Consider the following 18,362-nt stretch of genomic DNA (forward strand, 5'->3'; position numbering starts at 1 on the left):
TGCGGTGTATCGATCCTCGTACCTCTTGCAAGCAAAGCAGGCACTCTACCGTTTCAGCTACGTCCCCATTTGTTAATTATGATGGTAATTGTCGTAATAAATTAAACCAAAAAAAACTTAAAATAATAAATGTATATGAAAAAAAATAATAAATTGCGGAAAAGATCAAATCACCTTAAAACATAATGGTGAGTTGTGAAGATAAAAATAATTTAGAGATATGGGGTATCGATCCACGTACCTCTTGCATGTAGAGTGCGCATTCCTCCATTTGAGCAAAATGCCCATTTGCTAATTGTGATAAAAATTGTTGTAATAAATTAAAAATAATAGTTAAATATTAAAGAAAATAAGAAATGCCTGAAAATATCAAAATACCCTAAAATATATTGATGACATATGAGGATAAAAGTAATTTGGATATGCGGGTTATCAAAAACCGTACATCTTGCATGCAAAGGGAGCGCTCTACCATTTAAGCTACATCCCCATTTTATTATTATAATAGTAAATGTTGTAAGACATTAAAAAGAATAAAAAAAATCAAAGAAAATTAAAAATTCCAGAAAAGATCAAAACACCCTAAAATATATTAGCGTGTTCTGAGGATAACAATAAGTTGGAGATGCAGGGTATCGAACCCCGTACCGCTCGCATAGTAAGTGAGCACTCTTCCATTTGAGCTACATCCCCATTTGTTAATTAAGATAGTAATTGTTGTAATAAAAGACACTTAAAAATTAAAAATAATAATCATATATATTGGTGAGTTGTGAGGATAAAAATAATCTGGAAATGCGGTGTATCGATCCCCTTACCTCTTGCTTGCAAAGCAAGGGCTCTACCGTTTGAGCTATGCCCCCGTTTGTTAATTATGATTGTAATTGTATTAATAAATTACAATTAAAAATTAAAAATAATAAATGAATATGAAAGAAAATAAGAAATTCTTTAAAAGATCAAAACACCTTAAAGTATATTGGTGAGTTGTCAGGACAAAAATAATTTGGAAATGCGGTTTATTGAACCCCATACTTCTAACATGCAAAGCGTGCCCTCTTCTGTTTTTGCTACATCCCCATTTGTTAGTTATGATAGTTGCTGTTGTAATACAAAAAATTAAAAATTAAAAATAATAAATAAAAACAAAAGAAAATAAGATATTCTTGTAAAGTTTAAAAACACCCTAAAATATATTAGTGAGTTGTGAGGATAAAAATAATTTGGAAATGCAATTTATCGATCTACGTACCCCTTGAATGAAAAGTAAGCGCTTTACCGTTCGAGCTACATCCCCAATTCTTAATTGCGAAAGTAATTGTTGTAATAAATTAAAATTAAAAATTATAAATAATAAATAAATATAAAAGAAAATAAGAAATTCCAGAAAAGTTCAACACACCTTAACATATATTGGTGAATTGTGAAGATAAAAACAATTTGGAGATGCGGAGTATCGGTTGCTGTACCTCTCGCATGCATAGCAAGCATTCTACCATTTGAGCTACATTCCCATTTGTTAATAATGAGAGTAATTGTTGCAAAAAGTAAAAAAATAGTAAATACATATGAAAGAAAATAAGAAATTCTTGAAAAGGTCAAAACACCCTGAAATATATTGATGTGTTGTGAGGATAAAAATAATTTAGAAATGTGGGGTATCGAACCCCGTACCCTTAACATGCAAAGCGGGCACTCTTCGGTTTGTGCTACATACCCATTTGTTATCTATGATAATTATTGTTGAGTTGTGAGGTAAAAATATTTTAGAGATGCGGGGTATTGAAGCTGGTACTTCTCGCATGCTAAGCGAGCGCTCTACCATTTCAGCTACATCCCCATTTGTTAATTGAGATAGTTATTGTTGTAATATATTAAAATTTGATAAGTTCAAAATAATAAATAAAAATGAAAGAAAATAAGAAATTCCAAAAAATATCAAATCACCCTAAAACATATTGTTCATTTGTGAGGATAAAAATTATATGGAGATGCGGCGTACCGAAACCCATACCTCTCGCATGCAAAACAAGCGCTCTACCATTTAAGCTACTTCCCCATTTGTTAATTATGATAGTAATTGTTATAATAAATTAAAACTAAAATATTAAAAATAATAAAGAAAAATCAAAGAAAATAAGAAATTCTTAAGAAGATCAAAGCACTCTAAAATATATTGGTGAGTTGGGAGGATAAAAATAACTTTGACATGCGAGGTATCGAAGATCGAAACTCTCGCATGCAAAGCGAGCAATCTACTATATGAGCTACGTCCCCATTACTTAATTATGATAGTGATATTTATAATAAATTAAAATTAAAAAATATGAAATAATAAATAACAAATATAAATAAAAGAACATAATAAATTTCCCAAAAGATCAAAACACCCTAAAACATATTGGTGAGTTGAGAGTATAAAAATAATTTTCAGATGGAGGGTAACGAACCTCGAACATCTTGCATGCAAAGCAAGAGCTCTACTGTTTGAGCTACGTCCCCAATCGTTAATTCTGATAGTAATTTTTGTAATAAGTTAAAATTAGAATATAAAAATAATAAATGAATAAGAGGGAAAATATGAAGGTCCTGAAAAGATCAAAACACCATAAAATTTATTGGCGAGTTGTGAGGACAAAAATGATTTGGAAATGCATGTATCGAACCACGTACCTCTAACAAGCAAAGCGAGCAATCTACCATTTGTGCTACATTCCCATTTCTGAACTATGACAGTAATCGTTATAATAAATTAAACCTAAACAAATAAAAAATAAAAATGAAAGAAAAGAAGAAATTTCTAGAAAAGATCAAAATACTCTAAAATATATTGGTGAATTGTGAGGATAAAAATAATTTGGAAATGCGGTGTATCGAGCCTCGTACCTCTTGCAAGCAAAGCAGGCACTCTACCGTTTCAGCTACGTCCCCATTTATTAATTATGATGGTAATTGTTGTAATAAATTAAACCAAAAAAAATTTAAAATAATAAATGTATATGAAAAAAAATAATAAATTCCGGAAAAGATTAAAACACCTTAAAACATGTTGGTGAGTTGTGAAGATAAAAATAATTTAGAGATATGGGGTATCGATCCCCGTACCACTTGCATGTAGAGCGAGCATTCCTCCATTTGAGCAAAATGCCCATTTGCTAATTGTGATAAAAATTGTTGTAATAAATTAAAATTCATAATTAAATATGAAAGAAAATAAGAAATGCCTGAAAATATCAAAATACCCTAAAATATATTGATGACTTATGAGGATAAAAGTAATTTGGAGATGCGGGGAATCGAACCTCATACCTCCCGCATGCAAAGCGAGCGCTCTACCATTTGAGCTACATCCCCATTTGATTATTATAATAATAAATGCTGTAAGACATTAAAAAGAATAAATAAAAATCAAAGGAAATAAAAAATTCCAGAAAATATCAAAACACCCTAAAATATATTAGCGAGTTCTAAACATAACAATAAGTTGGAGATGCGGGGTATCGAACCCCGTACCTCTCGCATGCTAAGCGAGCACTCTTCCATTTGAGCTACATCCCCATTTGTTAATTAAGATAGTAATTGTCGTAAAAAATTACACTTAAAAATTAAAAATAATAATCAAATATATTGGTGAGTTGTGAGGATTAAAATAATTTGGAAATGCGGTGTATCGATCCTCGTACCTCTTGCAAGCAAAGCAGGCACTCTACCGTTTCAGCTACGTCCCCATTTGTTAATTATGATGGTAATTGTCGTAATAAATTAAACCAAAAAAAACTTAAAATAATAAATGTATATGAAAAAAAATAATAAATTGCGGAAAAGATCAAAACACCTTAAAACATAATGGTGAGTTGTGAAGATAAAAATAATTTAGAGATATGGGGTATCGATCCACGTACCTCTTGCATGTAGAGTGCGCATTCCTCCATTTGAGCAAAATGCCCATTTGCTAATTGTGATAAAAATTGTTGTAATAAATTAAAAATAATAGTTAAATATTAAAGAAAATAAGAAATGCCTGAAAATATCAAAATACCCTAAAATATATTGATGACATATGAGGATAAAAGTAATTTGGATATGCGGGTTATCAAACACCGTACATCTTGCATGCAAAGGGAGCGCTCTACCATTTAAGCTACATCCCCATTTTATTATTATAATAGTAAATGTTGTAAGACATTAAAAAGAATAAATAAAAATCAAAGAAAATTAAAAATTCCAGAAAAGATCAAAACACCCTAAAATATATTAGCGTGTTCTGAGGATAACAATAAGTTGGAGATGCAGGGTATCGAACCCCGTACCGCTCGCATAGTAAGTGAGCACTCTTCCATTTGAGCTACATCCCCATTTGTTAATTAAGATAGTAATTGTTGTAATAAAAGACACTTAAAAATTAAAAATAATAATCATATATATTGGTGAGTTGTGAGGATAAAAATAATCTGGAAATGCGGTGTATCGATCCCCTTACCTCTTGCTTGCAAAGCAAGCGCTCTACCGTTTGAGCTATGCCCCCGTTTGTTAATTATGATTGTAATTGTATTAATAAATTACAATTAAAAATTAAAAATAATAAATGAATATGAAAGAAAATAAGAAATTCTTTAAAAGATCAAAACACCTTAAAGTATATTGGTGAGTTGTCAGGACAAAAATAATTTGGAAATGCGGTTTATTGAACCCCATACTTCTAACATGCAAAGCGTGCCCTCTTCTGTTTTAGCTACATCCCCATTTGTTAGTTATGATAGTTGCTGTTGTAATACAAAAAATTAAAAATTAAAAATAATAAATAAAAACAAAAGAAAATAAGATATTCTTGTAAAGTTTAAAAACACCCTAAAATATATTAGTGAGTTGTGAGGATAAAAATAATTTGGAAATGCAATTTATCGATCTACGTACCCCTTGAATGCAAAGTAAGCGCTTTACCGTTCGAGCTACATCCCCAATTCTTAATTGCGAAAGTAATTGTTGTAATAAATTAAAATTAAAAATTATAAATAATAAATAAATATAAAAGAAAATAAGAAATTCCAGAAAAGTTCAACACACCTTAACATATATTGGTGAATTGTGAAGATAAAAACAATTTGGAGATGCGGAGTATCGGTTGCTGTACCTCTCGCATGCATAGCAAGCATTCTACCATTTGAGCTACATTCCCATTTGTTAATAATGAGAGTAATTGTTGCAAAAAGTAAAAAAATAGTAAATACATATGAAAGAAAATAAGAAATTCTTGAAAAGGTCAAAACACCCTGAAATATATTGATGTGTTGTGAGGATAAAAATAATTTAGAAATGTGGGGTATCGAACCCCGTACCCTTAACATGCAAAGCGGGCACTCTTCGGTTTGTGCTACATACCCATTTGTTATCTATGATAATAATTGTTGCAATACAATAAAATTAAAAATTAAAATAAATAAATAAATACGAAAGAAAATAAGAAATTCTTGAAAATTATTAAAACACTCTAAATTTTATTGTTGAGTTGTGAGGTAAAAATATTTTAGAGATGCGGGGTATTGAAGCTGGTACTTCTCGCATGCTAAGCGAGCGCTCTACCATTTCAGCTACATCCCCATTTGTTAATTGAGATAGTTATTGTTGTAATATATTAAAATTTGATAAGTTCAAAATAATAAATAAAAATGAAAGAAAATAAGAAATTCCAAAAAATATCAAATCACCCTAAAACATATTGTTCATTTGTGAGGATAAAAATTATATGGAGATGCGGCGTACCGAAACCCATACCTCTCGCATGCAAAACAAGCGCTCTACCATTTAAGCTACTTCCCCATTTGTTAATTATGATAGTAATTGTTATAATAAATTAAAACTAAAATATTAAAAATAATAAAGAAAAATCAAAGAAAATAAGAAATTCTTAAGAAGATCAAAGCACTCTAAAATATATTGGTGAGTTGGGAGGATAAAAATAACTTTGACATGCGAGGTATCGAAGATCGAAACTCTCGCATGCAAAGCGAGCAATCTACTATATGAGCTACGTCCCCATTACTTAATTATGATAGTGATATTTATAATAAATTAAAATTAAAAAATATGAAATAATAAATAACAAATATAAATAAAAGAACATAATAAATTTCCCAAAAGATCAAAACACCCTAAAACATATTGGTGAGTTGAGAGTATAAAAATAATTTTCAGATGGAGGGTAACGAACCTCGAACATCTTGCATGCAAAGCAAGAGCTCTACTGTTTGAGCTACGTCCCCAATCGTTAATTCTGATAGTAATTTTTGTAATAAGTTAAAATTAGAATATAAAAATAATAAATGAATAAGAGGGAAAATATGAAGGTCCTGAAAAGATCAAAACACCATAAAATTTATTGGCGAGTTGTGAGGACAAAAATGATTTGGAAATGCATGTATCGAACCACGTACCTCTAACAAGCAAAGCGAGCAATCTACCATTTGTGCTACATTCCCATTTCTGAACTATGACAGTAATCGTTATAATAAATTAAACCTAAACAAATAAAAAATAAAAATGAAAGAAAAGAAGAAATTTCTAGAAAAGATCAAAATACTCTAAAATATATTGGTGAATTGTGAGGATAAAAATAATTTGGAAATGCGGTGTATCGAGCCTCGTACCTCTTGCAAGCAAAGCAGGCACTCTACCGTTTCAGCTACGTCCCCATTTATTAATTATGATGGTAATTGTTGTAATAAATTAAACCAAAAAAAATTTAAAATAATAAATGTATATGAAAAAAAATAATAAATTCCGGAAAAGATTAAAACACCTTAAAACATGTTGGTGAGTTGTGAAGATAAAAATAATTTAGAGATATGGGGTATCGATCCCCGTACCACTTGCATGTAGAGCGAGCATTCCTCCATTTGAGCAAAATGCCCATTTGCTAATTGTGATAAAAATTGTTGTAATAAATTAAAATTCATAATTAAATATGAAAGAAAATAAGAAATGCCTGAAAATATCAAAATACCCTAAAATATATTGATGACTTATGAGGATAAAAGTAATTTGGAGATGCGGGGAATCGAACCTCATACCTCCCGCATGCAAAGCGAGCGCTCTACCATTTGAGCTACATCCCCATTTGATTATTATAATAATAAATGCTGTAAGACATTAAAAAGAATAAATAAAAATCAAAGGAAATAAAAAATTCCAGAAAATATCAAAACACCCTAAAATATATTAGCGAGTTCTAAACATAACAATAAGTTGGAGATGCGGGGTATCGAACCCCGTACCTCTCGCATGCTAAGCGAGCACTCTTCCATTTGAGCTACATCCCCATTTGTTAATTAAGATAGTAATTGTCGTAAAAAATTACACTTAAAAATTAAAAATAATAATCAAATATATTGGTGAGTTGTGAGGATTAAAATAATTTGGAAATGCGGTGTATCGATCCTCGTACCTCTTGCAAGCAAAGCAGGCACTCTACCGTTTCAGCTACGTCCCCATTTGTTAATTATGATGGTAATTGTCGTAATAAATTAAACCAAAAAAAACTTAAAATAATAAATGTATATGAAAAAAAATAATAAATTGCGGAAAAGATCAAAACACCTTAAAACATAATGGTGAGTTGTGAAGATAAAAATAATTTAGAGATATGGGGTATCGATCCACGTACCTCTTGCATGTAGAGTGCGCATTCCTCCATTTGAGCAAAATGCCCATTTGCTAATTGTGATAAAAATTGTTGTAATAAATTAAAAATAATAGTTAAATATTAAAGAAAATAAGAAATGCCTGAAAATATCAAAATACCCTAAAATATATTGATGACATATGAGGATAAAAGTAATTTGGATATGCGGGTTATCAAACACCGTACATCTTGCATGCAAAGGGAGCGCTCTACCATTTAAGCTACATCCCCATTTTATTATTATAATAGTAAATGTTGTAAGACATTAAAAAGAATAAATAAAAATCAAAGAAAATTAAAAATTCCAGAAAAGATCAAAACACCCTAAAATATATTAGCGTGTTCTGAGGATAACAATAAGTTGGAGATGCAGGGTATCGAACCCCGTACCGCTCGCATAGTAAGTGAGCACTCTTCCATTTGAGCTACATCCCCATTTGTTAATTAAGATAGTAATTGTTGTAATAAAAGACACTTAAAAATTAAAAATAATAATCATATATATTGGTGAGTTGTGAGGATAAAAATAATCTGGAAATGCGGTGTATCGATCCCCTTACCTCTTGCTTGCAAAGCAAGCGCTCTACCGTTTGAGCTATGCCCCCGTTTGTTAATTATGATTGTAATTGTATTAATAAATTACAATTAAAAATTAAAAATAATAAATGAATATGAAAGAAAATAAGAAATTCTTTAAAAGATCAAAACACCTTAAAGTATATTGGTGAGTTGTCAGGACAAAAATAATTTGGAAATGCGGTTTATTGAACCCCATACTTCTAACATGCAAAGCGTGCCCTCTTCTGTTTTAGCTACATCCCCATTTGTTAGTTATGATAGTTGCTGTTGTAATACAAAAAATTAAAAATTAAAAATAATAAATAAAAACAAAAGAAAATAAGATATTCTTGTAAAGTTTAAAAACACCCTAAAATATATTAGTGAGTTGTGAGGATAAAAATAATTTGGAAATGCAATTTATCGATCTACGTACCCCTTGAATGCAAAGTAAGCGCTTTACCGTTCGAGCTACATCCCCAATTCTTAATTGCGAAAGTAATTGTTGTAATAAATTAAAATTAAAAATTATAAATAATAAATAAATATAAAAGAAAATAAGAAATTCCAGAAAAGTTCAACACACCTTAACATATATTGGTGAATTGTGAAGATAAAAACAATTTGGAGATGCGGAGTATCGGTTGCTGTACCTCTCGCATGCATAGCAAGCATTCTACCATTTGAGCTACATTCCCATTTGTTAATAATGAGAGTAATTGTTGCAAAAAGTAAAAAAATAGTAAATACATATGAAAGAAAATAAGAAATTCTTGAAAAGGTCAAAACACCCTGAAATATATTGATGTGTTGTGAGGATAAAAATAATTTAGAAATGTGGGGTATCGAACCCCGTACCCTTAACATGCAAAGCGGGCACTCTTCGGTTTGTGCTACATACCCATTTGTTATCTATGATAATAATTGTTGCAATACAATAAAATTAAAAATTAAAATAAATAAATAAATACGAAAGAAAATAAGAAATTCTTGAAAATTATTAAAACACTCTAAATTTTATTGTTGAGTTGTGAGGTAAAAATATTTTAGAGATGCGGGGTATTGAAGCTGGTACTTCTCGCATGCTAAGCGAGCGCTCTACCATTTCAGCTACATCCCCATTTGTTAATTGAGATAGTTATTGTTGTAATATATTAAAATTTGATAAGTTCAAAATAATAAATAAAAATGAAAGAAAATAAGAAATTCCAAAAAATATCAAATCACCCTAAAACATATTGTTCATTTGTGAGGATAAAAATTATATGGAGATGCGGCGTACCGAAACCCATACCTCTCGCATGCAAAACAAGCGCTCTACCATTTAAGCTACTTCCCCATTTGTTAATTATGATAGTAATTGTTATAATAAATTAAAACTAAAATATTAAAAATAATAAAGAAAAATCAAAGAAAATAAGAAATTCTTAAGAAGATCAAAGCACTCTAAAATATATTGGTGAGTTGGGAGGATAAAAATAACTTTGACATGCGAGGTATCGAAGATCGAAACTCTCGCATGCAAAGCGAGCAATCTACTATATGAGCTACGTCCCCATTACTTAATTATGATAGTGATATTTATAATAAATTAAAATTAAAAAATATGAAATAATAAATAACAAATATAAATAAAAGAACATAATAAATTTCCCAAAAGATCAAAACACCCTAAAACATATTGGTGAGTTGAGAGTATAAAAATAATTTTCAGATGGAGGGTAACGAACCTCGAACATCTTGCATGCAAAGCAAGAGCTCTACTGTTTGAGCTACGTCCCCAATCGTTAATTCTGATAGTAATTTTTGTAATAAGTTAAAATTAGAATATAAAAATAATAAATGAATAAGAGGGAAAATATGAAGGTCCTGAAAAGATCAAAACACCATAAAATTTATTGGCGAGTTGTGAGGACAAAAATGATTTGGAAATGCATGTATCGAACCACGTACCTCTAACAAGCAAAGCGAGCAATCTACCATTTGTGCTACATTCCCATTTCTGAACTATGACAGTAATCGTTATAATAAATTAAACCTAAACAAATAAAAAATAAAAATGAAAGAAAAGAAGAAATTTCTAGAAAAGATCAAAATACTCTAAAATATATTGGTGAATTGTGAGGATAAAAATAATTTGGAAATGCGGTGTATCGAGCCTCGTACCTCTTGCAAGCAAAGCAGGCACTCTACCGTTTCAGCTACGTCCCCATTTATTAATTATGATGGTAATTGTTGTAATAAATTAAACCAAAAAAAATTTAAAATAATAAATGTATATGAAAAAAAATAATAAATTCCGGAAAAGATTAAAACACCTTAAAACATGTTGGTGAGTTGTGAAGATAAAAATAATTTAGAGATATGGGGTATCGATCCCCGTACCACTTGCATGTAGAGCGAGCATTCCTCCATTTGAGCAAAATGCCCATTTGCTAATTGTGATAAAAATTGTTGTAATAAATTAAAATTCATAATTAAATATGAAAGAAAATAAGAAATGCCTGAAAATATCAAAATACCCTAAAATATATTGATGACTTATGAGGATAAAAGTAATTTGGAGATGCGGGGAATCGAACCTCATACCTCCCGCATGCAAAGCGAGCGCTCTACCATTTGAGCTACATCCCCATTTGATTATTATAATAATAAATGCTGTAAGACATTAAAAAGAATAAATAAAAATCAAAGGAAATAAAAAATTCCAGAAAATATCAAAACACGCTAAAATATATTAGCGAGTTCTAAACATAACAATAAGTTGGAGATGCGGGGTATCGAACCCCGTACCTCTCGCATGCTAAGCGAGCACTCTTCCATTTGAGCTACATCCCCATTTGTTAATTAAGATAGTAATTGTCGTAAAAAATTACACTTAAAAATTAAAAATAATAATCAAATATATTGGTGAGTTGTGAGGATTAAAATAATTTGGAAATGCGGTGTATCGATCCTCGTACCTCTTGCAAGCAAAGCAGGCACTCTACCGTTTCAGCAACGTCCCCATTTGTTAATTATGATGGTAATTGTCGTAATAAATTAAACCAAAATAAACTTAAAATATCAAAACACCCTAAAACATATTGGTGAGTTGAGAGTATAAAAATAATTTTCAGATGGAGGGTAACGAACCTCGAACATCTTGCATGCAAAGCAAGAGCTCTACTGTTTGAGCTACGTCCCCAATCGTTAATTCTGATAGTAATTTTTGTAATAAGTTAAAATTAGAATATAAAAATAATAAATGAATAAGAGGGAAAATATGAAGGTCCTGAAAAGATCAAAACACCATAAAATTTATTGGCGAGTTGTGAGGACAAAAATGATTTGGAAATGCATGTATCGAACCACGTACCTCTAACAAGCAAAGTGAGCAATCTACCATTTGTGCTACATTCCCATTTCTGAACTATGACAGTAATCGTTATAATAAATTAAACCTAAACAAATAAAAAATAAAAATGAAAGAAAAGAAGAAATTTCTAGAAAAGATCAAAATACTCTAAAATATATTGGTGAATTGTGAGGATAAAAATAATTTGGAAATGCGGTGTATCGAGCCTCGTACCTCTTGCAAGCAAAGCAGGCACTCTACCGTTTCAGCTACGTCCCCATTTGTTAATTATGATGGTAATTGTTGTAATAAATTAAACCAAAAAAAATTTAAAATAATAAATGTATATGAAAAAAAATAATAAATTCCGGAAAAGATCAAAACACCTTAAAACATGTTGGTGAGTTGTGAAGATAAAAATAATTTAGAGATATGGGGTATCGATCCCCGTACCTCTTGCATGTAGAGCGAGCATTCCTCCATTTGAGCAAAATGCCCATTTGCTAATTGTGATAAAAATTGTTGTAATAAATTAAAAATTCATAATTAAATATGAAAGAAAATAAGAAATGCCTGAAAATATCAAAATACCCTAAAATATATTGATGACTTATGAGGATAAAAGTAATTTGGAGATGCGGGGTATCGAACCTCATACATCTTGCATGCAAAGCGAGCGCTCTACCATTTGAGCTACATCCCCATTTGATTATTATAATAGTAAATGTTGTAAGACATTAAAAAGAATAAATAAAAATCAAAGAAAATAAAAAAATCCAGAAAAGATCAAAACACCCTAAAATATATTAGCGAGTTCTGAGGATAACAATAAGTTGGAGATGCAGGGTATCGAACCCCGTACCTCTCGCATAGCTAAGCGAGCACTCTTCCATTTGAGCTACATCCCCATTTGTTAATTAAGATAGTAATTGTTGTAAAAAATTACAGTTAAAAATTAAAAATAATAATCAAATATATTGGTGAGTTGTGAGGATAAAAATAATTTGGAAATGCGGTGTATCGATCCTCGTACCTCTTGCAAGCAAAGCAGGCACTCTACCGTTTCAGCTACGTCCCCATTTGTTAATTATGATGGTAATTGTCGTAATAAATTAAACCAAAAAAAACTTAAAATAATAAATGTATATGAAAAAAAATAATAAATTCGGAAAAGATCAAAACACCTTAAAACATATTGGTGAGTTGTGAAGATAAAAATAATTTAGAGATATGGGGTATCGATCCACGTACCTCTTGCATGTAGAGCGCGCATTCCTCCATTTGAGCAAAATGCCCATTTGCTAATTGTGATAAAAATTGTTGTAATAAATTAAAAATAATAATTAAATATTAAAGAAAATAAGAAATGCCTGAAAATATCAAAATACCCTAAAATATATTGATGAGTTATGAGGATAAAAGTAATTTGGATATGCGGGTTATCGAACACCGTACATCTTGCATGCAAAGGGAGCGCTCTACCATTTAAGCTACATCCCCATTTTATTATTATAATAGTAAATGTTGTAAGACATTAAAAAGAATAAATAAAAATCAAAGAAAATAAAAAATTCCAGAAAAGATCAAAACACCCTAAAATATATTAGCGTGTTCTGAGGATAACAATAAGTTGGAGATGCGGGGTATCGAACCCCGTACCTCTCGCATGTAAGTGAGCACTCTTCCATTTGAGCTACATCCCCATTTGTTAATTAAGATAGTAATTGTTGTAATAAAAGACACTTAAAAATTAAAAATAATAATCAAATATATTGGTGAGTTGTGAGGATAAAAATAATTTGGAAATGCGGTGTATCGATCCCCGTACCTCTTGCTTGCAAAGCAAGCGCTCTACCGTTTGAGCTATGCCCCCATTTGTTAATTATGATTGTAATTGTATTAATAAATTAGTTGTAATAAATTGAAATTAAAAATTATAAATAATAAATAAAAATAAAAGAAAATAAGAAATTCCAGAAAAGTTCAACACACCTTAAAATATATTGGTGAATTGTGAAGATAAAAACAATTTGGAGATGCGGAGTATCGGTTGCTGTACCTCTCGCATGCATAGCAAGCATTCTACCATTTGAGCTACATTCCCATTTGTTAATAATGAGAGTAATTGTTGCAAAAAGTAAACCAAAAAAAAAAAATAGTAAATACATATGAAAGAAAATAAGAAATTCTTGAAAAGGTCAAAACACCCTGAAATATGTTGATGTGTTGTGAGGATAAAAATAATTTAGAAATGTGGGGTATCGAACCCCGTACCCTTAACATGCAAAGCGGGCACTCTTCGGTTTGTGCTACATACCCATTTGTTATCTATGATAATAATTGTTGCAATACAATAAAATTAAAATTAAAATAAATAAATAAATACGAAAGAAAATAAGAAATTCTTGAAAATTATTAAAACACTCTAAATTTTATTGTTGAGTTGTGAGGTAAAAATATTTTAGAGATGCGGGGTATTGAAGCTGGTACTTCTCGCATGCTAAGCGAGCGCTCTACCATTTGAGCTACATCCCCATTTGTTAATTGAGATAGTTATTGTTGTAATATATTAAAATGCTGATAAGACATTAAAAAGAATAAATAAAAATCAAAGGAAATAAAAAAATCCAGAAAATATCAAATCACCCTAAAATATATTAGCGAGTTCTAAACATAACAATAAGTTGGAGATGCGGGGTATCGAACCCCGTACCTCTCGCATGCTAAGCGAGCACTCTTCCATTTGAGCTTCATCCCCATTTGTTAATTAAGATAGTAATTGTCGTAAAAAATTACAGTTAAAAATTAAAAATAATAATCAAATATATTGGTGAGTTGTGAGGATTAAAATAATTTGGAAATGCGGTGTATCGATCCTCGTACCTCTTGCAAGCAAAGCAGGCACTCTACCGTTTCAGCTACGTCCCCATTTGTTAATTATGATGGTAATTGTCGTAATAAATTAAACCAAAAAAAACTTAAAATAATAAATGTATATGAAAAAAAATAATAAATTGCGGAAAAGATCAAAACACCTTAAAACATAATGGTGAGTTGTGAAGATAAAAATAATTTAGAGATATGGGGTATCGATCCACGTACCTCTTGCATGTAGAGTGCGCATTCCTCCATTTGAGCAAAATGCCCATTTGCTAATTGTGATAAAAATTGTTGTAATAAATTAAAAATAATAGTTAAATATTAAAGAAAATAAGAAATGCCTGAAAATATCAAAATACCCTAAAATATATTGATGACATATGAGGATAAAAGTAATTTGGATATGCGGGTTATCAAACACCGTACATCTTGCATGCAAAGGGAGCGCTCTACCATTTAAGCTACATCCCCATTTTATTATTATAATAGTAAATGTTGTAAGACATTAAAAAGAATAAATAAAAATCAAAGAAAATTAAAAATTCCAGAAAAGATCAAAACACCCTAAAATATATTAGCGTGTTCTGAGGATAACAATAAGTTGGAGATGCAGGGTATCGAACCCCGTACCGCTCGCATAGTAAGTGAGCACTCTTCCATTTGAGCTACATCCCCATTTGTTAATTAAGATAGTAATTGTTGTAATAAAAGACACTTAAAAATTAAAAATAATAATCATATATATTGGTGAGTTGTGAGGATAAAAATAATCTGGAAATGCGGTGTATCGATCCCCTTACCTCTTGCTTGCAAAGCAAGCGCTCTACCGTTTGAGCTATGCCCCCGTTTGTTAATTATGATTGTAATTGTATTAATAAATTACAATTAAAAATTAAAAATAATAAATGAATATGAAAGAAAATAAGAAATTCTTTAAAAGATCAAAACACCTTAAAGTATATTGGTGAGTTGTCAGGACAAAAATAATTTGGAAATGCGGTTTATTGAACCCCATACTTCTAACATGCAAAGCGTGCCCTCTTCTGTTTTAGCTACATCCCCATTTGTTAGTTATGATAGTTGCTGTTGTAATACAAAAAATTAAAAATTAAAAATAATAAATAAAAACAAAAGAAAATAAGATATTCTTGTAAAGTTTAAAAACACCCTAAAATATATTAGTGAGTTGTGAGGATAAAAATAATTTGGAAATGCAATTTATCGATCTACGTACCCCTTGAATGAAAAGTAAGCGCTTTACCGTTCGAGCTACATCCCCAATTCTTAATTGCGAAAGTAATTGTTGTAATAAATTGAAATTAAAAATTATAAATAATAAATAAATATAAAAGAAAATAAGAAATTCCAGAAAAGTTCAACACACCTTAACATATATTGGTGAATTGTGAAGATAAAAACAATTTGGAGATGCGGAGTATCGGTTGCTGTACCTCTTGCATGCATAGCAAGCATTCTACCATTTGAGCTACATTCCCATTTGTTAATAATGAGAGTAATTGTTGCAAAAAGTAAAAAAATAGTAAATACATATGAAAGAAAATAAGAAATTCTTGAAAAGGTCAAAACACCCTGAAATATATTGATGTGTTGTGAGGATAAAAATAATTTAGAAATGTGGGGTATCGAACCCCGTACCCTTAACATGCAAAGCGGGCACTCTTCGGTTTGTGCTACATACCCATTTGTTATCTATGATAATAATTGTTGCAATACAATAAAATTAAAAATTAAAATAAATAAATAAATACGAAAGAAAATAAGAAATTCTTGAAAATTATTAAAACACTCTAAATTTTATTGTTGAGTTGTGAGGTAAAAATATTTTAGAGATGCGGGGTATTGAAGCTGGTACTTCTCGCATGCTAAGCGAGCGCTCTACCATTTCAGCTACATCCCCATTTGTTAATTGAGATAGTTATTGTTGTAATATATTAAAATTTGATAAGTTCAAAATAATAAATAAAAATGAAAGAAAATAAGAAATTCCAAAAAATATCAAATCACCCTAAAATTTATTAGCGAGTTCTAAACATAACAATAAGTTGGAGATGCGGGGTATCGAACCCCGTACCTCTCGCATGCTATGCGAGCACTCTTCCATTTGAGCTATATCCCCATTTGTTAATTAAGATAGTAATTGTCGTAAAAAATTACACTTAAAAATTTAAAATAATAATCAAATATATTGGTGAGTTGTGAGGATTTAAATAATTTGGAAATGCGGTGTATCGATCCTCGTACCTCTTGCAAGCAAAGCAGGCACTCTACCGTTTCAGCTACGTCCCCATTTGTTAATTATGATGGTAATTGTCGTAATAAATTAAACCAAAAAAAACTTAAAATAATAAATGTATATGAAAAAAAATAATAAATTGCGGAAAAGATCAAAACACCTTAAAACATAATGGTGAGTTGTGAAGATAAAAATAATTTAGAGATATGGGGTATCGATCCACGTACCTCTTGCATGTAGAGTGCGCATTCCTCCATTTGAGCAAAATACCCATTTGCTAATTGTTATAAAAATTGTTGTAATAAATTAAAAATAATAGTTAAATATTAAAGAAAATAAGAAATGCCTGAAAATATCAAAATACCCTAAAATATATTGATGACATATGAGGATAAAAGTAATTTGGATATGCGGGTTATCAAACACCGTACATCTTGCATGCAAAGGGAGCGCTCTACCATTTAAGCTACATCCCCATTTTATTATTATAATAGTAAATGTTGTAAGACAGTAAAAAGAATAAATAAAAATCAAAGAAAATTAAAAATTCCAGAAAAGATCAAAACACCCTAAAATATATTAGCGTGTTCTGAGGATAACAATAAGTTGGAGATGCAGGGTATCGAACCCCGTACCGCTCGCATAGTAAGTGAGCACTCTTCCATTTGAGCTACATCCCCATTTGTTAATTAAGATAGTAATTGTTGTAATAAAAGACACTTAAAAATTAAAAATAATAATCATATATATTGGTGAGTTGTGAGGATAAAAATAATCTGGAAATGCGGTGTATCGATCCCCTTACCTCTTGCTTGCAAAGCAAGCGCTCTACCGTTTGAGCTATGCCCCCGTTTGTTAATTATGATTGTAATTGTATTAATAAATTACAATTAAAAATTAAAAATAATAAATGAATATGAAAGAAAATAAGAAATTCTTTAAGAGATCAAAACACCTTAAAGTATATTGGTGAGTTGTCAGGACAAAAATAATTTGGAAATGCGGTTTATTGAACCCCATACTTCTAACATGCAAAGCGTGCCCTCTTCTGTTTTAGCTACATCCCCATTTGTTAGTTATGATAGTTGCTGTTGTAATACAAAAAATTAAAAATTAAAAATAATAAATAAAAACAAAAGAAAATAAGATATTCTTGTAAAGTTTAAAAACACCCTAAAATATATTAGTGAGTTGTGAGGATAAAAATAATTTGGAAATGCAATTTATCGATCTACGTACCCCTTGAATGAAAAGTAAGCGCTTTACCGTTCGAGCTACATCCCCAATTCTTAATTGCGAAAGTAATTGTTGTAATAAATTGAAATTAAAAATTATAAATAATAAATAAAATAAAAGAAAATAAGAAATTCCAGAAAAGTTCAACACACCTTAACATATATTGGTGAATTGTGAAGATAAAAACAATTTGGAGATGCGGAGTATCGGTTGCTGTACCTCTCGCATGCATAGCAAGCATTCTACCATTTGAGCTACATTCCCATTTGTTAATAATGAGAGTAATTGTTGCAAAAAGTAAAAAAATAGTAAATACATATGAAAGAAAATAAGAAATTCTTGAAAAGGTCAAAACACCCTGAAATATATTGATGTGTTGTGAGGATAAAAATAATTTAGAAATGTGGGGTATCGAACCC

The 18,362-nt window shown here is 30.3% G+C and overlaps 3 non-coding genes across 3 annotated transcripts; all 3 read right to left on the minus strand.

The window, feature by feature from the left end:
• Nucleotides 1-3,485: 3,485 nt before the first annotated feature.
• TRNAA-AGC (transfer RNA alanine (anticodon AGC)) lies at nucleotides 3,486-3,558 on the minus strand. The gene has a single exon. It is a non-coding gene; the product is annotated as a tRNA-Ala (tRNA).
• Nucleotides 3,559-7,243: 3,685 nt separating this feature from the next.
• Nucleotides 7,244-7,316, minus strand: TRNAA-AGC (transfer RNA alanine (anticodon AGC)). The gene has a single exon. It is a non-coding gene; the product is annotated as a tRNA-Ala (tRNA).
• A 3,685-nt stretch (nucleotides 7,317-11,001) lies between these two features.
• TRNAA-AGC (transfer RNA alanine (anticodon AGC)) lies at nucleotides 11,002-11,074 on the minus strand. The gene has a single exon. It is a non-coding gene; the product is annotated as a tRNA-Ala (tRNA).
• Between the last annotated feature and the right edge of the window lie 7,288 nt (nucleotides 11,075-18,362).

This window comes from Nelumbo lutea, chromosome 2, assembly GCF_056320005.1.
Source record: "Nelumbo lutea isolate HS-2025 chromosome 2, American lotus-T2T, whole genome shotgun sequence".
NCBI classification, from domain to species: Eukaryota; Viridiplantae; Streptophyta; class Magnoliopsida; order Proteales; family Nelumbonaceae; genus Nelumbo; species Nelumbo lutea.